We start from the raw sequence: 23886 nt of genomic DNA on the forward strand, positions 1-23886 counted from the left end.
TACATACGTATGTACACGTATGTACTCGAACGTGTATGTGCACGCGTGTACTCTACGCCTCCCTAAGTGTTACCCTTCGTTGCGCGCGTACACGCGTTTGCAGAGGTGTACGGGACCGTGTTCGTGCACACGGGCTGAATTTGTGCAAACAGCTGAAAGTACATACGCGCACGCGAGAGTATCTCGCGAACGAGAAACGTTGGCTTAACGGTGTACTTTCGGGAACAGGAGAGAAGGACGGAAAGAAAGAGGAAAGAAGAAGAAGAAGTAGGAAGAGAATGGTGGAGAAACGGGGATGAAACGACGGGCTCAGGCGGTGAGGTTTGAGAAGCAGAGGTAAGCCGGCGCTTATATTTAATTAAGGAGGATACGGGCTCCAGCGAAAAGAGAAAGTCGAAATGGCTGGAAGAAACTCTAGGTGACGAGAGAGAAAGGCAACGAGTCTGTGTTTCTTGTCTAATTATCTACCCTTTGCGTCCTGCCAGCCACGTTCACTTTCTACGTCTGCTATCTGCCGCGCGATCCGCACTACTTGTCCCTTCCTCTTTTCATCCTGATTTTCTAGCCAACTTTCCACGTCCTTCCCAACGTCTGATTTCTCTTCTGCTCTCGGTACTTTGCTCCTCGCCGTCCTTCTGTTTTTCGTTAATTTTCTTCCGTTTCCTTTCACGCTCGTTGGCCCATTTCTTACCTAACTCGAGACGATCACAGAAATCGTCTCCCGCCAGACGACACTCTGTTCTTTCTTTCTTTCTTGTTTCCCTCTTTTTCGTCGGCCGATTTCGACGTCTTGAAAATTGTGAATCGAGACAAAGAATGTCTCCGTATATTACGTTCAAGCTTTTTAATTAAATCATTCGCCCGACTGTCCTCGCAAATGGTTAACCTTCAAGGTAGTATAAGGTAGAGGTATTAGAGTCACACGAGCTTCAACATCTTGGGATTCAGTCTTGAACTTTGCATGGAATAATCGAGCTTGTTATATGTATATTATGAGATAGCATTAGAAAGAGAAAGTACCGTGTACTTTACGTCCACCAAAAGAAAATATGAAGAACGGGAAAATAATTCCAATAATTATACAGTAGAGTTGTTTGAATCAGCGAAGAGATATGACAAAGAACAATGTGATAAAATAAACGACGACGTAACTTTTACGGATAAAGCATAAATAATATGCACAAACTATAGAATTATGGCAATTAGAACTGACTATATTAATATTAATTCGTCAAACCTTCTCTTTAATAAGTAGAAGTTATGTCATCAAAAATTAACGTTGACAAGCTGTCGATGTAAATACTTACACGACACATTTATCACGCCATTGAAAACAAGTCAAATAGGCTATTTCCAAATGTTCATAAAAATTGTTCACAATTAAATTGGACGAATTGCAGGACAAACTACTTATCGTTAATTACTTGTCTCAAATATCTGTATCTTGCTTTATCTGAAACAGGGATCACTCGTCCTATAACCACACACAGAGTACAAATATTCTGTTTCTTGCTTATCCCCTCTGTTTCTATCTTCTTGAAAAGCGTCCTCTTTTAATCTACCCTGTTTCTTTTTTCTTCCTCGTATCACCCTCTTACTTTCGCCTCATTCTTCCGCGGGCTTTCTAGCCGCGTACAGACGAACGGCGCAAAACGATCGATTCGATCACTGCTGGATTGCTTTTAACGAGTTTCCTTTCAGCACGGTTTATCGAGAATTGCGGCCGCTTTCGTTCGAACCCCAGAAACCGAATACGCCGGGGAAATTTCGACGGAAGATCTTAATTAAAGACGCTCGTCCAAAAAATGAGAGTCCATCCCCCGTCGTTCTTCGTTTTCTAACCACCTCAAACCGTCGAACTCGAGACCGAGATTGGTATTATCGCGCAAGTGCGAGGGTTTCGCTATTATTATCGTGTCGTCGATCCTATTAACGATCGTGTATATAATTCGGGGAATGCCAGAATGATCGTGCAATCGAGAGACGTCGCTCTTAATGGGATTGTTAACGAGATTTGATCGAGAGAAAGTAGCATCGATTGGTTTCCGAGAATTTTGTTTGACCAACGGGAATATTAATTAGCAATCATTTTGTCGGAAATTTCTCTTACTGCTAAAGGCCATTCGTGAAGCATTTGTAATAGAAAATACGATTATAGGGAATAACAAGAATAGTCGTGTTAATGTTTCACTCTTCATGCGGAAAAACTTTTTGAAATGTCTTACAAGTTTTAGATCATTGTATTTTAGATTAATTTAGCCTATTCATTATATTCACGATAAATATGAAATTGTATAAAATTATCCTAAAAATCTTTCGTGATTTGAATACCTCGAGATAAAATCTTCTTTTTATGATCCTTTAATTATTTGTTCCAGTCACGAAACTTTGCTTTTCGTACGATATTCAAGCGTTATTCATACACTGGCCAATATATGTTTACCTTGAGCACACGTCATATCCGCAAACGTAGAATCGAATGGAATGAAATGAATTAAAAAACTAGAAATCCCATGGAAAATAATACCGAAAGAGCGTTGCAATCCTTTCAGGCACGGTTTATTCCCATTAGAATAATTATTATTTACGTTTACGGCGTAAAGCAAAGGAAAAGCGTTACGAAACGGTGAGGGCGCGTTTCTTTCTACACACGCTAATAATAATGATATATTAAAGTTCACAAATTAGCTTTTTCGTAATTAAAATATATTTCCTGGGAATACTGACACAATCCGCGCGTGTATGAAATTAATAGGATAAATTATATTAAAACGGCAAATCTTCCTCGGGCGAACCGACGCTGCGAAAAATTCAAAATGGCACTGGTCTTTTCATGTTCGAGACGCGAACGATTTTGCAACCACCTATATATTTATGTTTGTGAGAAAATGGAATATTTAAAGTTAATATTGATACGGGCCATAGTTTGCTCAGGGTAAATACATGTTCATTGAGATCTGGCTTAATTAACAGCTCTTTTTTCGTTTCAACGACTCAAAATTATTTTCTGCTTCTCTTTCACCCCGACGTACTTCTTTCTCTCTTTCTCTCTGTAGCTTTTTACCTCTGCTTTTCTGTCTGTGGTTTCGTGCCGCGACACGCTGACGTGCGAAATTATAAATTTTCGAATGTTCAGTGTTTTATAACCCGCAATGCTCACGGCCGTCGTACGGTTTCGCGTCATTTATGCAATGTTTATTTCAATGATCGTATAGTACGCGCCATCGAAATATTTCCTACCATTTCGATCGCTGTTCCGTTTTTTATCTCGCCGGTTCATCAGTATTAACGAATTTTGCATGTTTCCACCGGTGTCCGAACAATTTAATAAATGTTTTGATTAAAACTCAGATTTATGAAAAATATAGTACAATAAAGGGAAAAAAGAAGGAAGGTATGCAGAATGGGAAGTTAATGTTCGTTCATTGAAATGTTGGTCGAATAAAATTACAAAAACGACAGATTAAAAAATAATCAGAATATTACTCGATCGAATAACTTGGCTCCTTTCTCGGTATTTTCAGCTTTCCAAGCCGATTAAAATTTTTCGTGCAAATATTTTTGCACGGGTATTTGAATTCCATATGCGTCGACAATTAAAAATTATTTTATGTACGTATAACTATGATTGTGGGACAGATAATCATAGGGATATATAACTTAATCAAATATATTAAATTTCGTATTATTTAGTGATACTTCCATATAGATTACAAAGATTATAAAAAATTTCATATTATGACAATGAAACAACGTAAAACTCGATAAATGAATGCTCCATTCGAAAGCTAATAATATTTGCAAATATTTTTTGTGGACACTGTGTTTTTATTATTAATTTGGCCTCCATCAACACTTTCAAACATCACATTATCTTCGTAAATTAATGCTGATCGATTATACTCGTTCTAGTAAGATTCTTCTACGATATCATAAAATTTGCATGCGTCATTTACCTCATTTACCATCTCCATTCCTTAATTACACCTCGTATTTTGTTGAACCTCGTTGAACCTCGTTGAACCGCATCTTGACGACTCCTGAAATTTTGCTCCCTCGTGTGGCTCATCGTGTACACACGGGGAGTATGGTCGAGTAAACGGCGCGAGGTGTTCCAGCGGAAATGAGGGGAATGAAAGACGAAAAGAAATCGGTCGGAAAAGTGGAGCGCGAAGGAGCCAGGCTTTTAACGGTAAGACCGTGAAGGTTTCCAACTCGTCCGATGGGAAATTGACGCTCGCTCTCCAGAAGGAGGGGAAAGAAAGACAGACGGATGGAGCTTCTCGATCGTGGTGCACCTGAGCGAACAAACGATAGCAGCGGAGGCAAGGAGAAAGTGAAAAAAGGAAAGGGGATAGACTTGACTAAAGGCAGCGGGAAAGGCCGTCTTTCCCGTTTTCAGATATTTAAATCCGAACTCGGGGCCGAAATCTCGAAGACAAGGGGGCGGGAGTGTTCGTCTGGAACCTTGGTGTATCTTGAGCGTTGTGCATTGAAAGCAAGCCTCGGTGAACGAGCAAAAGAAACAGAGAATGGCGAGGGGTTGGGATAGAGGGTTGGTCGGGGAGATGGGAAGGAAGGAAGAGCTAGTTGTTCAAGCGTAACGTGTATTCTTGTCAGGGTGAGGCCGAAAGACGTAGTGCTCAGACTTTTGCGGGGCCCTCTCGCGAGGAAACGCGAAGTGCAGAACGCGGCGCGGCTTCAGAAGAAAGATGGTAAACAAGAAGAGGCAAGGAGGGAAGAAAAAGAAGGAATGAAGGAAGGAGAAGATTCAGAACCTGCTTCCTAATGGTGTGGGTGTGCCGACGAGCAGAGGAGTAAGTTTTAAAAACATCCCGCCCAATGCGCCTCTGGTGCTGGTTTTATCGTTGCCTGTTGCCCCCTACCACCAAATACAGCGCCACGAACGGTCTGTCTCGGCTGTGAACCCGTATCCGGCAAAGGCTTTTCCGGCTTGGTACCCGAGGTACTTGCGCTTCACGTACCGTTGCCCTGTAAATCCTACCGAAAAGCATCTGCTGGTATCAAGGAACACGTCCACCAGTGACACATGAGCGATTTCTTAGACCTCTGCGCGAGTAGGGCATGCAATTTTATTGCGACCTCTGCCAGCCACGACCTCGACAGAAATGCCGACCCGACGAGAAAATAGTACACCGGCCTGGTGTTTCGCGAAGGGAATATGCAGGATTAATGGTCGAACGGTTTTCATTCGTGTAATACGAAGAAGAAGGAAAAAGAAACACGCTGCATTCTCTATGAAGAATTTAGGCCAAATTTATGACTACGAATATTTAAGAATATTTAAAATTTAATTTTTTATACAATTGTAGACTATAGAATTGGTAACCTTTTAATTAGTACATTTCCGAACATTATATTAATAAATTACAATCAACCAATAATCTCATTCGATTAAAAGTAACATGTAATTATTATGTGAAAACTCGAAAATCACATTTACTGTCTCTTCGATCTACGAATTAAGCATTGGAAATGCTTCGCGGTATTTTTACAGTTTTTCAATGGAGGAGGTCGCGTTAGAAGCTTCTCAACGTTGATCTGATATTGATGTAAAGACGTTTCCGATAGCCTGGCAGCGTACATCAACGCAGCTACGCCTCGCTTCATTCTTCGGCCCTTTTTGCGGCGCACTTTGACCGACAGGGGAAGATTGGATATTTCTTTCCGGAAAAGGTGCGCACCTGGCTTTTTCTTCGACAGCCAGTCGAACAAGACGCGCGTACATCAGAGGAAACTGTGAGTTTCGTTCTTTCGCTAGAGGAACGCAAAATGTGCACACAACCACCTCCATGACGACGACGACGAAGACGAAAAGAAGGAGAAGGAGAAATGGTAACACGCGAAACATTCCATTGAAACATACATACATAGGAAAATAAAAAAGAAGAAAAAAGGAGGGAAAACGAAAGGGATGACGAACGTTGAGAGAAAGAAGGGTGAACAGTTTGATCGAGGGGGATGGATGAAGGAAAGAACAACTAAAAACAGCTCGATCTATCGACATCCTATTTCGTTTCCTATTACGTGAACGTCTGAAACACGCGATTTATTTGGTTTATTTTCATATGGAACGTTCTTTGGCACGATCTCAAAGGAGAAGTCGAGCCTCTGTACCCTCGCTTACGCCACCCCTGCAGCTTTTTCCTTTCCATCGCGTTCCCCATCTTGCTCCATCGTGTTCCCATGGACTGACGGTTTCTCACACACGATTACGATCGATCTGCACCGAACTAATATCCGAATTTTTGTAATTCCTTTTGCTGGATATATTGAAAGCGTCTTTTTATCGAACCAGTGGAAACGTACTCGTTCGTCCCTGTCTTTCCTATCTCGCTGTCTACCTCGTCCTTTCGATATTCACTGGATAATTGGTGCACGAAAGAACCAACGAACGAAAAGAGCTCAGGTGCGCGTCAACGCATTTTCCTTGTGTCTCTGCTTTTAATTCGCGTCAAGCAAGTTATCATCCGCGAATTAGATCCAAAACGAACGCGGCTGTTTTGGTAATTAGAGACGAGAAAGTTTGAACGACGAGAATAAGTTTCTTCTCGTCGCCAGCACTACGCTCCCTTCCTCTTGTGTAAGTGAATGCACGAAGACACACAGACACAACTCCAACGAAATATTTCATTATTTGCAATTATAACTCTTGCGCTATGAACTTTCGTTCTTGCGAACTAGTCTGAAATAACCCGTGTTCCGTGCGAAACGCTCAGTTCCTACCTCCCGTTGCAACGTTTATGCTCGTTGTTCTGGTTTACGTGGAGTGGCTGCAATTTTAAACTACTTGTTCTATGATGGAACAATCCACGCAAGGGATATCATTTTCTTGGGAAATTGGAATTTACTTTCTTCAATTGCTTCGTTATGCAAACGAATCTTGTATTTTTGATGGTACTCTCTGACGAGGACCGCCGACGATTATCTAAAAGTCAATATAGTCGGATAATAGGAACTCACCTTTGGATGGGCCTTTTCTGCGTTAATGAAGTTCCTGAAAATAATGAGATTCGTAAGATTAAGTACGAGAATATATAAAATTTATACAATTTGAATTTATGATATGAGAAGCATTTAACGTTAGAATTAGGGGAGTAGTTAAAATAACTAGTTTATAATTTTTCAGAGAAATTTTATAGATCCATACCAATACAATTTTGCAACTTCTCCCATTTTCATTTCTTACTGCAAGCTTTAAGTTTTAATTCTACAGTTAATAAGAAAATCTTAGAACTTAACTAAAACTACTATTAACATTCAACTCTCAAAGTACTATCGATATAAAATTTAACTTTCCAATTGTTTCAAGATTTGAATTGTCTACAAACGAATAATTGTAACGCAAAATTCATACCGAACAGAGCTTCAATAACATTTAACAACTGTCCCAAAAAGAAAATCTTCATTAATTAACTTACAACCGTCGTGAAAATTGTACACGACACTCAATTTCAACTCGATCGAATAAACATCAACTCGGCGGAACAAACATTCACTAACGAAACCTGAATTTCCAAGCGTTCACATAAAGCGAAAGATTGCAGCAACGAAATCACTCGCTACGATGCGATTCTTTTACGGCCGATGAAACGGCTCGATGATCACGTTTCCGCGTTTTATGGAATTATCACGGAGAATCGATGGCGTTAAATTTTATTTGGACATTTATGCGAGCATCGATGCGTGTAATCAGCAAAGTGCTTCGCGATACAGTCGTGCCATAAATTGGCACGCGACCGTTCGATGTCTATTTAATCGTTACAAGCGAAATAGAAGCAGTGAAATTAAATAGACATCGCGATAATGATAATAATAACAACGAAACAATTGTACATTTTAAGCGGAATGGGCGAAAAACATGGCACCCCTGTGTTTCGTAAACGCAGCATCATTAGTGTCAGCTGGCTCGTGTAAACGAATTCTATGCACATTTTGGCTACTGTCATTTGTTGTTGTTACATTTATTCTGCTCGGTAGGACAGATATTCTAGTTTCTCGTTTTAACGACTGAACAGCGTTGTTACATTAAAATGTAATTTATGTAGGATCCACACCTTGTATAGGTACTTAACTCTTAAATAAATGTCTGCTCAAAATGTAAAATAAATTGAAGGCCATTGTGTAGTCTAACAGAGATACGTATTTGTGTTAATTATTGTAATGCCGTGAATAAAAAAGGCAGATCTCTTAAGTGGCCTTTGTAATTAGTTCAAATATATTATTTCATTGTTGAAGCTTGAGAACTAAAGAAAAAAAAAGTCATGAACATCAGTTTTATTCTTTTAGTTCTTTTAATCTTTAATGTATTGTCAATTAAAATGAATACACGTGAAAGGAATCTTACTTTTAATCAACCTCCTTTATGCTCATTTTTAATTGTTAAAGCTAGTTAATTCGCCATTAATTTTGTTTCTATATACAAAAAAGCTAATCTCATATAAAAACTACTCGATGGACAAATAAATATCAAAGATAAATAATATTCTACGCTTCACAATGAATAAACGTTTTGTTCGGTAGAAACAAAAATCCGTACTAATATAATTCTCGAAGCTATATTTGCAATATAAAAGTATTAAATTCATCGCATACAGAAGTAAAAATAAATCGATAGATGTTTAGTTTAAAATTAATTAAACAGAAACGTATAGCATATTGCTATATTGCAGCATATTGGTTGTGTAATGTAGATGAACTTTATTTGCAACGTCGAGTTTGAAGTCGAGTATTACTTCATCCACGTCTGACGCAAAGAGACGATTGAAACTTTTATTCTTTCAATGTGGCGCGAGAAGTAATTTCAGGGGTTGTAACTGTTTGGAACAAAGATCTCTCTGTGATGTGCAATCGTGTCGCCGGGGTGGAGGATGTAAAAACGTCGTTAAAGTTCGTTTTTGTAGAGTTGACGCACGATTTCAAGGAAATGGGTTAATAGAATCCAGATTCGAGCACGCCACGAGAACGAGGTCGACCGTTTAGTTTGCTCCTCGATTCCAAAGGAAGGAGAAGCTTATCCTTTGCTCCTTCGGAAAAAGATGCAATTAGCTCCCTCGTTTCTTACCTTCGAACTTATAATCGCATCAAATTTCCCATCGCGTGCTTTGATCCCGCGTAAAATCTTTAAGAATGAAGAAGAAATAGATGGAAAAAAGAGCTGAGCAAAGGATAATGAATGATGAAGAAGCACAGCGTAAAGGTGTTGCTTTTTACTGAATAATCCGCTTTATAAAAATCCCTAAATCTTGTCCTATCATTTAACGAACTATTTTATCACCTTTATCAGTATCTTCCAACGAAAAGTAGAAAATTGCGATATTTGATTCTGTAATTATTTATTCCGGAAAATTTTTATAATATCCGAGACTGTAGTTTTAAGGATTCTAAGTGTTATAGTTGAATATTTGCAATTTGATGGAGAAAATAATGAAAAGATGATTAAACTCAAAATTACATTAATCGGTTATATGAATTATACATACGATCGATCAGCATATTATATTGCATTCTTCTTTATCCTAGTGTAATTTGGATATGTTAGACTCTGTAACCCATGAGATAAACTTTATAAAAATATATTAAAAATATATTAAAATATATTAAATAAGTCCCGATCATTATTTTCGTATAATACAATTAACAGTATTTAAATTAGATATTATTTGAAATACATTTATCATAATTATGTAGAAAATAAATGCAATATTTTCGATATTTTCTAAAATTAACCGACGTTAGTGCCAACGATAAACATTTAATTATCGCACGAGTACCTATTTATGTCGAAATCAATAGCAGCATTTCAAAGAATTTACAAACCGTGTCCTGTAATCGGTCAACCAAAAACAGGATCCTCCTCTTTCGTACCATAATCCAGTCAATTACATGGATTCCCACGGCACCGGTTGTTGTCCGGTTCATTTAACCGTGTCCATTTCGCGCATTACATTTTACAACGAGAACATCGGTCGCGAGGTAATACCACAATTTCTACGATGATCCCAGGATTCGATATCAAACTGCTGGGTATTGTAAAGCGTTTAAGGACGATTGCATAACCTATAAAGACGGCACACGATGGCGTAGAGAGGAAAAGAGAGAAAGAGGAGAGAGGCAAATAGGCTCGACAAAGAGGGCAGGGCGATTGAAATAGGAACTAAGACAGGAACAAGCGGAGAAGAAGAGGAAGACCTGGCAAAAAGGATGACGGAGGGAGAATGAAGAAGCGAAAAGGAGGGTACTCTCTGGAAGCTCTCCTACTGAGAAGCCAGACACCAGGACCGTGTTACTTCCAGGCCGCCGATGCCTTTTGATCTTTCAAAGTCTAGACTTTCTCCAGTCTTCTATCCTATCCGAGGCAGTCGTGCTCACCAGGAAGTAAACGCTTCGAGACCGACTTATCGAAACTTCACGGAACTGCGCTGATATCCGGTCGCTGTCTCTCTTACCCCCGTACAAACCCTTTCGTTACGAATTATCCTACAAAGGGATCCTTGCTTCTCGAAGTAAATCGAAGTACAGCGCAGAAGTTATTTTCTTTTTTGAGACTTTGTTCCGTTATATTTTTTTCTTCATCAATCATCGAATCGATGAGAAAGTTACGAATAATACGTGGAATCGAAGGGGTTTTATCTTCTTATCTACGAAGCAGGGAAGAGAATTTCTTTCGAAGACGATTCATGCAGGAAGTTGAAAGTGCATAATTTTGTAAAAGAGATGAAGCACTAAAGGTCGTTTGTAGCATGTAATATACAATGTAGAGGGTGGAACAGAGTTTCTTTCTCCTCTTAGAACGAGATGATTCGATCTATGCAGAAGACTGTATGCCTTTCACTTTAAAAAATAAAATAAAATATTTATGCTTAGGAAATAAATGTAGTCACGAAAATGTGGTCCTGCTTGAACCATCCATCTTCTTTCTTTAACAATTTCTTCTAACTTCAACCAAGAAAGAGATACGACGAGTTACGTGACTCACCCTATGTATAGAGATGGAAATAGAAACTGTGAGACGTTTAACATTGTAAATCTTTAGAGTTCGAGATCCGAAATTTGTATTCACGTCATCGCGAATCGGAATTCGCTTTGTGTTTAAAATCGATTTACTTTATGGCAAGTGGGAAGCATACGAATCTTTAAATCCGAACAGTTCCAGATTTCGATTAAAAAAAAAAAAAAGAAGATAAAAGTTCGGAGAAATAATTTCATGTTATATATGTACTTTCACGTACTCCTCGACCATGCAAATTTTTACTCAAGCAGAAAGTGACCAATCCGACGTTTTTTATACGTAACGTAACACATATGTACATATTCACATTATGCACATTGTTACTCCATTAAAGGAGAATGTACCTTTAAGCACAGTGCATGATTTGTATTTCAAAGGCAGGACATTGATAGGTTTCGTTTTAAAAACTGTACGCTGCATGCATGGGAAATGAGTCGAAGGAGATGCGTTTTAATCGAACGTCTCATCCGAGCTAAATGACATTACTGCGAGAGAAATCGTTTATTCAGCTTACTCGAAGAACAGCGTAATTTCAATAACTTCGCTCTTCTCAAAATCAGAAACAGATGCTATTTCCCAACCGAATCGAATCGAATCGAATTACAAGAGGGCAAGGCTTATCGCTTTCTAGTAGCTATGTTTCATTCTGTAATTGCTATTAACTCGGAAATACCTGCGTAGAATCCGCCATGTTGCGGAAAACTCCACGAAATCACTTGCGCGTTCGTACTTTTCTGTAAAAATTATATCGTTTTATAATATTATACTGTTGATGAATCAATTTTTCTGTAAATAGAAATAATATTCAAGATTTAAAATGAATATTTAATATTTAAGAACTAGTGTTTCAAATTACTTTGTATAATTAAAGAATAAAATTATAGAAGAGTGTAGCAAAGAAATATGAATACAGAAATTGACGAGTTATTATATTAAGTTACAACACGCTGAGATGTTATGTTCCTTTGTTGAATTGTTTAAAACATTAAATTAAAATTAGTATGAAAGCATATAATTTTTATTAAAAGTTTCTTCTCCTTTGTTAAATAGATGAAGTTTCGAAAGAATAAAGTGTCCTGTCCCAGGGTAGTAATTAAAACATTCGTCTGTCATATCCACTGTTTCTCTTGATATTCTAGTCTTCAGTAGCAAACAAAAAACAATTCTATTTTTCTTCCGATTTTTTAATCAGATTCTACATTTCATTTTCATAACATCAATTTTTTGTAGCCGTATGAAAACCGTAGTAAATAATGCAAAATTTAATACATCTAATATAAATAATTTAATACCTCACATAATAAGTTGAATGAAGTGTAAATACATTATGCAACTATCGTAAGAGAAAATGAAAAATAAATAATACAGGCAACAGTTATAAAAGTTGGATCATCCGAAAATTGTATGCAGGCGCTGTATTACCCTCTACAGTTGGACAACATTCTCTGTAATATTAATTCGAAACACTGCGATTAGCCCGCAGTCATCGAGTCTGCAATTATTAAACCAACGAGAACGATTTGTAACACTTAAAGAAAGTCAAACTATTTAAGAATCACAGCCTCCAATCTGGAAAAAATTCTCATTGATCTTCTGTTTTAGGGCAACGATGCTCGCCAGTCAACTACCCTTCGTACTTTTACCCTTATCCATCCCCATCACTGTTGCAGATGCTCGACGAATAACCTTCCTCGTTCACAGGGCGGTCGTATAACCCAGCTCGCTACTTACCTTCGACTTGGGTGAATTAAGCCAAGGGAAGTCAATTGGAAAAGTTTTTATTGGACTGCGTTTAGGAATTCCAGCGCGGCGTGCCATATCGTTTCAATACGAGACAATGCTACGCGAACATTCTCGTCCCTGCGCACGGAATATCGTTGACTTTCGCTCGATCGATGATCCTTCGCATGTTATTGCGTCTCCTCGGTTTTCATAGGGCTCCTTTTCTCCTTGATCACGTTTTATTTTCTTTTCTTTCGCTGTCGTATGCTTTACGAGCCGACACGTAATGGGCCGATTCCTTCGGATTACTCTCGAACACGATGAATCAACCGCCCTATACCGTTCGATTCTTAATAATATATCGAGAATCTTATGGCTGACTGAGTTCCCTCTGTTCGTTCGAAGAGAAACGGCTCAAGCTAATTTCACTGATTCGATTCTGCTGGAGAAATTTGCCTTTTTTGAATCGGTTGCTGATTCCGGTTAGTGTGCATAGTTACTTTGCGCGAGAAAACAAGGATGAAGGAGGAATTGTATTGTTCATTCAGTAATTGTATTGTTAATGGATGCTTAGTGAATGAAGAATATAGGGGAGAACAGGGCAAGTCTAAATTTTTATATTTTTTTTTGAGAAACAGTTTTAAAATTCAGTACGTATCAATACAAAAATTGTCTTTTTATTGTGTTCTTTCATATACTTCAAAATGTTAAAAATATTGTCCGATATCGTGATAATATTAAAATGTGGTTTGGATCAATAATTATACCTTTGGCCTCCATAAAACTTCGTCAACCTATCAGCTATTTTTAAATCTTTCGACTGAACCGATTGGTTTCATTCTCAATTATGTCACATTGAAAACCAGAAAATATACTTGTCATGTTTTTCTCCTGTGATTTCCAAATTATACAGGGATCAACAAGTAGAACCCACGATTTACTTACTGTTCAGAATTCATAATACAAAATATGTAGTTAGGTCAATAGTAATTTAACAGAAATTTAACGAGGAACGAATTAATCGTTGGGCATGCTTAGAAGCTAGGTTATTTATCGATCGTGGTCAGAATTAGAACTAGAAACGCTCAATCTTTATCAATTACTATATCAATCACTGTCCAATAGCGAAACTTGGTTTCAGAACCTTTGGGAATTAAAACCTTTGCTTTTCATAAACAAATCCGTCACCTAGTCTAAATCATTCTTCCCTATATCTTCTTAGTTAACAAAAAGAGAAAAATATTTTCCACACAAAATGGGAAATGTGAAAAATTTTACGAAGAATAATCGCTTGGCAACGCGTTGTCTTGACAAAAGATCGGTCAACAAAACTCGTTCACGAATCGTTTCGCCAATTCCCGCGACTTCATTCGTCATCGTCGATACACTGGTGGATGGTCAAAAGGCTCGATATTTTGGCAATGGATATTTTTCGTGACAGCCACGATGTTGGGTAAACAATGAGAATTCACAGTACGGGCGTAGTTTTCGAAAAGGGGTGCCCGAACAGGAAGCGAAGCAGGAAGCGGGAGCGGCCGCGATGGAAAGTGGCTCTCGAAAACCAGACTGGCCGACATTTTTTCTCCTTCCCTGTGTCAGTTCGATAGGCGCTTTATTGGATTTTACGAAAAAACACTGCAGTCGTTTCGGGATCATCCGTTATAATTTTATTATCGAGGCTCGCGCATCAAAAATAGCCGAAAGCGAGGGAACGTTCGAGTCCTCTGGTTGATTGTTAAATACATTCAACGTAGCCAGCGGCGCTATTAAATTATCCTGGCCACTGTGCAATTATATGGAATAGTTGTTATCTACCGCGAAAAAATCGATGGCGTTGCTATCTAAGCCATGAACGCTCTTTTATCATCGATGATCAAACGTTGCAACCGTGTTGGTTCCACTTTCTACACACGCGTGTACGTTTTATCTAGTCGATTAACACTTGATCGATCGCGAATCTCGAACATAAATGAATTTTTGCTGAATGGCTACTTTCGTGTGATGAACCATACTGTTTACAGTTCCGAGCGAAACAGCCGGTTTCGCCTGGTTAGCGAACTGAAATTAAAACTCTATCCCGACGGTCAATTATTACTATTAAAGCATGAAACTCAATCATCGCAAATTGTGTTCCAAATTTTTGTTCCATACTGTTGGAACAGAGCAATGTCGGGTTGCTTGTTAATTTGATTTCTGTCGATGACATTTTGGATTATTTCTAAATAACTTCAAAATGCAAATTGATCGATATAAAGAAATTAATGAAGGCTGTATTCTGAATGAACTTTTAGTTCTATTATTAACGTACATAAATATGTATCATTACAATTTGTATAATATAACTATATAAGTAATATCATATAATTATATACTAGCGTTTATCTTCTTTTGCTTGTTATGTCTTATACTCAATACTACTCAAAATTCATTTTTATATCGTTTTTGGAATATGAAGTAAAAAATCTAAGTGGGAAACTTTTGCATACTTGGTGCTTATCTAATTCAAATTTGGAAAAAATTAGGAAATCATTAAGAAATACGAAGGGTTGTTAGTTTATTTAACACTTTGTATTATTTGAAAAAAGTGCTCGATGCTCACAGAACAATAACTTTAGTAAAGAAATATAAATATGGAAATTCACATCGGATATAAGAGTTCTATTAAACCCAGCAAATATCCAAAAAATTTCAAATGAGACTGCACACACACTCTTCGAAAATAGGCAATAAATAGAAACATGCAGTTCCACTAGTTCGAAAAAACCGAACTACGTTCTAAAAATGGGGTAGTTCAAGCAATTTCAAATTCGCAATTAAAAGACTTGAACGTCGAAAAAAATCTGTGCTCTGGACTATATTGAATCAAAACGTTCTCGATTCGCGTATCTGGGAATCGTTTATGTTCCAGCGCACGCGAAACGTCGCCGCAGGCCTGACGAAACATTAATTTCAGCGTACCGCGGAAAAAAAGCTCGGCCTTAGACTACGTGACCGCGGTTCGTCCGGCGAGTTGCTGACGACAACGACAGGGTTAAACTCAGCCTGTCAACCGGCCGTACGCAAAAATAAATTTACTAAAATACGGTCGCCTGGCCTGGCGGTTGTTTTAAACGGGCCGGAATTTCGGGGAACGTTTTACGACCCGTAAGCGATTCGATATTTGTGAAATACGAGCAATGCGGGACGCGTACGCTGCGCGCAGATTAAAAAAATGAGCGACGGAGCCTACCGTGGCTATTTATTAAAACCGCAGGAGCGGAGGAGACGTAGAAAAAAAGAGAGAGGGGGGAGAAGATAGAGAAAACAAAACAGAAAAAAGATGAGACAAAAAACGGGCGGAATTTTATGAAAATTTCCGGCAGCTGGAAACGAGCGAGTTACTGTTTGCGTGGATGAAAATCACTGAGCAAAACTGCCGGCGTCATCGTAACGGTGCCAGTTATTTGTGGACAAACAACAACTACTGCTCCTTTTGTTAAAGATCAAACGATGATATCCGAACGTCCAGGTTGATGTAAGCATCCCTGATGCTGACATTTTATTAAAGACGACTGTACGAAAGAATAATATAGATATTATGAAAATAACTCATTCCTCATGACGGCTACTACTTCTTATTTCATGGATGCGCCATTTGTGGAATGTGGCTTTAAATATGTTAAATGTTTGGTAAAAATAACGTGAGATAGACGTAAATTGATCAATTTAAATGCCTTACTTTATCCAGTATCTTACGCTATAAGGCATATACAAATTTAAATGAAACAACGGAATTATAAACAACGGAAGACTATAGAAAATAGAAAAATAGGTACCTTAATAAATGAACCTCTTGTAATTAGTTTAATTTTATCGTTCAATTCTAAAGAAACGAATGACTTAGGTAATTCGATAAGCTCTTTTACCGATATGACATAGAATTTTAAAGAAAATGTTAAAAAATTCTTTTTATTATATTTAATTTTTTAATTATTGTCTGTAATATCATCTTTTTCCATACGTTTTCCACTTTATGTAGTCGATAAATATGGCTTCTGAGATATTCAATTTAAGCACAAGATAGTCATCGCACAATTCTATATCTCCCTCTAATTCAAACCCGTGTTCCTTTATGCAAAATGAAAATCCACCACTTCATCACTTCGAACTTGCATAAGTATCATCGATTAAAACCGGCGAATGGATCTTTTTATACAAACGCGCATTTGTCGGTGGACCCGGGTCGCTGATTTATGCATCGGGACGGAGTTAAAGCGAAAAAGGTCGGGCCGTACGGGGCCAGTCATTCATAAAATTGATCAACGCGGCCCGAAGAGAGTAGCGCGCCATGCACTAGACAGGCTGATTGTAAATTGTAAGCAATTTCGTAATTGCGTGGACAAAGCAATTAAGCCATTTGACTGGCTACGCACAGGCAAAGTGCTCCACGGCAAATACATCCGGCTGTGACGATATAACCGTGCAAACAGCGGACGATAATGCAATTTGGATAATACACGGCGTTTGCACCGAAACGTCGGCGTCGCGCTTGTGCAGGTGAGTAGGGAAACACGGGCGCGAAACACATCGCCGACACGTAACCAAATCGCGGCCAGCTTGATGAAATTCGACAACTGCAAAGAGTCGAACGTTACTTCGTTATTGCCACGGTTCGCTGGAGCTTTACGAATGTCTGCGAAATGTTGTGACGCCTCTAGATACGACTCTGTCGGGGCTAATACGGTGTATTAATCCTATTAGTAGGATATTCGTTGCTTTGTTACGGATAATTGCTTCGATCTGTTTGGTGGACCATGGAGACGCTTGGGATCTATCGCTGTTGCTATGGTAATTTTGTATCCGCGCCTGCATTTTGGTGATTCAATTCAATTACGAATTGTATGTACGTAGTATTGCAAGAATATTTTCTGTAATTTCGTACATAGTTTGGAAAGCTATCATGGGAGTAGAGTAGCAGAAGAAAAGTAATAATTGATAGGAATGAAAACTAGAGACACGACTTGGTCGTGAATGAACGAAGAGTAAATGTTATAACGTTTATCAATTGATCCAAGATCGACTAGGTAGCTTGCAATAGAAATTGGCTATCTTTTAATTTTAAAAAGTCGTATAATGAGATGTTACATTATTCTATTATTTTACTTCAACAAGATACGACTTGCGAATCTATTAAACCTCAAATTTCTTTAAGTAATTTAAAAAATTTTATTTTTGTTATGTAATGCAATTAAAAAATTAATATAATCAATTTGGTTTTTCAGGCGCTCATAATTCGAAATGGTTCCTGACATACAACGTATCAATATCAATGGACCAATTAAATGCAAATTGAATCGAAATACCCATTATTCAGCGGGCGATTTTCCATTTCCCATAAAGGCTCTGCTTTATTATTTTCCCGTCCTCTCGACGTTCTGTTTAATTGATCGAGTCGAAACGCCTTCCTTAATTTCGCGGCAGAACGACGATGGACGTCGTCGTCAAGGGCCCAACTTTTCATTGTCACAATTTTCTCACCAGATTCGGTTTATCCCGGTTTCAACGGCACGAAGCCTCGAGAAATGACCCATAAAATTGAACATTTCCCTGATATGGATAGTCACATCGAATACATATGGGTATGATCGCATTCAATTGAACGCAACAATCCTTCACCTCCGTTTGCTATTACAATGATTTCTGATTTATTTAATTCAAGAAAATCGTCATAATAAAACAGACTCGTGTTTAATGAAAACTGGAAAGAAAAATTTTCTGTGATTATTACGAAATAAATTGAATTGATTTCAATTTGTAATATAGAAGATTAACAGGATTCTACAACAAATCGTAATAATTTCTGAAGATCATATGACTGAATTAAAAAATCAATTCAATTATTTTTACCAAAAAATTGAAAACCTGACACACTGAAAATACAATTAAGAAATATGAAAGATTAAATAAATACGTATACGTTATAACATACAGAAGATATAAAAGATTTAAAAAGCATAAAAAAATCATTACAAACATCATGAACAGACGCCAGAAAATGCTACTTTCAGTTGTTTTATTAACAAATTTTTTAGAAATAATCGTAGTGTTATAAAGCATTCAGCGTATGATTTTAACTATAGAATAACAAACACACAGAGAACAATAAAAAAAAAGAGTAAATGAGAAGAAGAAGACAAAACGTATCGAAATCCCAAAAGCAAATTTACACTTACCATTCTTATTCAATCGTAATTCCTTCGTTAAAATTGCTTCTAAGATCGACAACAATGGACGTAGGAGAAGGATCGTAAACGACGACACCCTACATGCGATTCCTGGGGACAATTTTAACGCAAATGAGAAATTCTCTCTCCCGTTGAGCGATAAACAATCTAGATAAAGGATTTATGACCGCTCGGGAAACAGCTGCCATAAAAGTCTCGGCCTGTTTCCAATCTGTCAACCTGTTTCCACGTTGATCGAGAGAGAGGACCGATCGTTCTCTCATCCCTCTCATCCCTCCTCTCCCTATTCTTCTGTTTTCGTTTTGATACCATTGCCTCTATGGTGGTCGTACGTACACGTCGCGCGACATTCTGCTCGCTAGCAATCTCAATATTGGGTGTCGTCCATAAGTTTCGACTAGAAGGAAGGCGACCTGCTTCGCGTTTGCTTTCATTTTCGTTATTGAAAACACACTTTCCCTTCGTTTCGTGTTTTACTTCCCTTAATGGCTCCTCGTTAATTAACCCATCGCACTTCCAGTTTTGTTTTACCAGAGGACTTTTTCCATCCTTTTTTGGGTACTTCCTTTTTTACATATCACACGTCTATTTTAAAAGTGGCACTACTTAAACTGATTTTTCTGGAAAAATTATTGACAAGCTTACAAGATGATTATTTATCAAATACATAATGTTGCCAAGAAAAAAAGTAAACTCTAGGACGCAACGGTTAAATATTATTTTCTTGATTTTCTATCACAACCCTTGAAATCAGAGTTAGATTGTTCTGGCTGAGTTCTCTTAGTAGTATAATATTTTAGTTGAGATAGAAATAAAGAATTATGTAGTTTTTGACAATGAGAAACTATTTTTCACAATTAATTTAGGGAGCTAATTGTTATGCAACATAGGTCATTAAAAATACAATAACAAATGTCAGCTATGTCACTGTTAGTTGTAATTGAGATCGATTAAAGATTTAATAATATTGCTGCATATTTTGTACATGGTTGTATGTATTAGGATACTGAAGCGATTTAAAATGATCGAAGCTGTTACGCCATGCGGCTTACCATAGGTCATATTCTTAACTGTCGATCGCGGCACTATAATGTCGCAGACGGATCGTCGCGTCTGCCCGGCAAACAAACATTGTAGTGGCAAGCGCATGATTCATTAAGCAGGGCGACTTCCAGAAACGTAGACTCATGGCCGTTATTTTACCTCGCGTAAAAGAATGTGGCGTGATCCGAACGTAGTGGGGGTCGCCTTCCAGAAAAAAACGAAAAAAATCGAAAGGCGTTCAGAACTTTTCAAGAAGTCGAACTATCAACACATCTGATATGTCGCGCATTACTTATCAACCAAAACGCAGTTACATTTTTTTGTTCCATTTATATCTTTCTAGTTAATAAGTTGTTGAAATAAACATTAATTTATTTGTGTTAATTCTGTGGAATTTCATTGAACTACCCTTATTATCATAATCGAAATAAGGGGATCGATCAGTTCGTGGCGTCGATTATTTAATCGTAACGGGAACTTACAACTCTCGTTGACGTGCTATCTTGCGATCGCGTCTCTCCGCGAACGGTCGAAACAGAAGCGATTATCAATTATCATTTCCAGTGTTGCACCATTATTTCATTTTACTGCATAAGACATATCAAATTACACTTAAAATACAAATTGAGAGTATAAAGAAATAAAATCATTTATAATATCACTGACAAAAATCTGTTAATATAAATCTTTCTATTCCTATATTCTCTCCTTTCCCAACAAAAGCTGAACAAAAAGGAAATTTATAATGTATCAAAAGAAATTTCTAATACTTATATTTCCTTTTATCGAAAAGATCCAAGAAACCTAATCGCTTTCAGTAGAATTAATTTATCTCTTGAATGTCTTCGATTCAGATTATTTCTATGTTCAATTGTTCGTAATATTAGGAAGCGCAATCAGACATTTTCTTTGCCTCGTGGTTCTGTAGCGGTTAATGAAAGATTCGAATCGGGAGAGACTCATATTGTGCCTTGGAGTGCCAACGTTGTTTTGGTTTGCTAGGTTCAAAGGTAAACGAACTCCGGACAAAACATTATCGCCGTTATTTATAATCGTCAACCGGAGTTACATTTGAGCTTTTTGTAATACCACCGGTCGATACAAACAGACGAATATGCTCTCTAGGACAATCATTGTAGCGAGTCATAGACAGTCAAATAGCGAGCGTAGAGTTGAACAGTGGCATTGAGCGATCGACGATTACAACCGGCATACACTATCTCTGTACTTGCATTTAAAGTGATTATAATATACACTAACTATTACAATTTTATCATTCGTCTCTTTAATAAACCAACCAACACGTTTAATAAACCACGTCAGTTCTACCAGATAAGGCTAAGTCAAGAACGTTGGTTGGTTGCACAAGGAAGATTGGAAACAACTCGAATTCCCACGAGACAAATTAAAGTGCACGGTTCCTCATGCGTATTAAGGAAGAACTATGGCGTGTACAGTAATGGACGTTTAAATTATGCATCCCCAGCGCCCTCCCCTTGTCCGTGTCACCGAGCTAATTAGTTATTTATACATTCGAGGCGGGTGTGAGTCGGTATCAATCATTAAAGGTGGGGATCCATGCCGGGAATGGAAGTTCTACGCCGAGTATTTAACTTTGAATGAAAGTGAGCTTCATGACTGAGCGATGAACGGAACTGGCCGGAAGCAGGATGAAAGATGGTATCGAGATGTCGCCTGTGATACGCGAATTTAAAGGACTTTCTCTGGAGAATGGTAGTCCACGAAGATGAACGACAGAAGTTCTTGGGAAAGGTCGAGTTCAGTGTCGATTAATATTGTGGTAGTAGATGTTATACATGGTTTTCGCGATCCTGAGGGTATAGTGTTATTTTGTTCCAGATATTTTAAAATATTAGGTAATTCAATTTTTAATTTTTGTGTTTACTACGGAGAAGACAGCGAACGAGTAACTTGTTTAGACGAGAGTTGCTTGTTTCATATTTGCACGCCTCCAAAGATTGAATGAATTTAGGAAATAATTGTAATTTTAATTTTTATGTCTGGAACGTAGTCTCGATCTAACGACGAAAGACGTTCAATGTTTTCACAAGATCACTAACAAAATATTGAAACGAAATACAATTAACAATTACTTCACTTTTCTTCAAACAAAAGAAGACGATAGTAAGATACAATTGGGTCGAAAATCATTCAAACAATGCAGCAGAATTGAGACGAGGTACTTCAAGAAGATGAGTGTATATATCATAGCTTATAAATTAGCTGGCTCGAACAATATAAATTTAAATATCAATAGTATCTTTTAAATATCTAAGTATCTATAGTTTCGCATTAATCGAGTAAATATTAACCCTTCACAGTCGGAGGTAAAAATTTATATTTTATCTATGTTCCTACGTTACATACATGCATGCAGGCATTCAAGGGTGGAACGCAACAATGTGAAGTTGTTAAAAAACCAATTATCGTAAAAGCAAATAAAATTACTCACTTAATATACGAAAACGTTCCAGGCATATTTTCCAACATAATTCAACGAGGAAACATTGGAAAATTGTTTCATTAAATATATGAAAAATGTGTGCGAATTAATGCAATTTAAATAAATACCCCGAAAAATGAAATTAAACGCGAAATTGTTCAGGCACGCAAAGTTTTCAATTTATTTCGAACGATTTGTATAAAAGGGGTTGAACTCTTTTTTCTTCTTTGTTAGATATATGTACAAATATAATTTTTCTATATCCCAGAGCAAGAGAAATATATGTGGTGGTGAAGTTTCATCGACAGTGGCTGGTAGTCCATTTCATTTACAAGGTGGTTCTCATCTGGTACCACAAAAAACTGGCACGTATGCCACGTGGGTTACATTTGCACCACGGATCGTAGAGAACGAGGGTGGGTCAGCCTCATCATTAAAGTAAGGGTGGAAAGGAGGGCAAAGAAAAATAGAAGAGCTCCGCTACGCTTTGAGCAACTGTTTCACATGCTGTGAGTGTCTTCGTTTGCTCTCGTGTTTCTACTTGTGCTCTATCGTTATTTTTCCTATTCTTCGCCTTCTTTTTACTAACCCATCTCGCCTTCGACTTTTTCTTAACTCTCATCCTTTATCCTCCGGATGTCGATACAAACGACCATAAATGTTTATGAAAGTTCCAGAATATATTTACTACATCACTTATAAATGATGTATCCTTTAAGTCGTTCTAGTTGTTACATCTCTTTCTTGTATTTGATAAAAATATTGTGGCTAAAAAATGTATGTGCACACCATTCTACTTATTATAGAATTTGCATAACAGTTAATTACATCTAATATTAAAATAATGATATATTGAATTTCGTATCGTACGGTAATATCTTCATGTGACTACAGAAATTTGATACTACGAAAATGAAATGTAGGATCTGACTAAAAAGATGCTTCATTGGAAAATAAGAACAAGGGCAAATACCTTTTTTATGTAATCACTGTATCTTTATGATTTAATGGAAGATTTACAAAATGCCCTTCTTTCAAAATTATGTGCATATTAAAATAGATAAGCAATAAGATAAGATTGAAAGTTATCGGGGATTCTGTCCCGTTTGAGATCATAAATTATTTTCTTTCTATTTTGAAAAACATATAGCGAAATTCGATAGCTTTTTTCTTTTAAAATTGCCGCTCCAAATCATTGATTTCTTGCCAACTAAGAAAAGTTTTAGTCTTTTAACCGAACTTTTTTATTTACTTTCTTTCCTGATTCGTGGAGTCGCGCACTCCAACTTCTACTTGATCTATCGAAGAGGGGAAGTGAAAAATTAAGAAACCAAAGCACGCTCTGCCGCCTATTACCGCGAGGTAAACATACGGCTTGTGTACACGACTGGAATATCAGG

Source organism: Bombus bifarius, unplaced genomic scaffold (genome assembly GCF_011952205.1).
Source record: "Bombus bifarius isolate JDL3187 unplaced genomic scaffold, Bbif_JDL3187 scf7180000009125, whole genome shotgun sequence".
Taxonomy (NCBI): domain Eukaryota; kingdom Metazoa; phylum Arthropoda; class Insecta; order Hymenoptera; family Apidae; genus Bombus; species Bombus bifarius.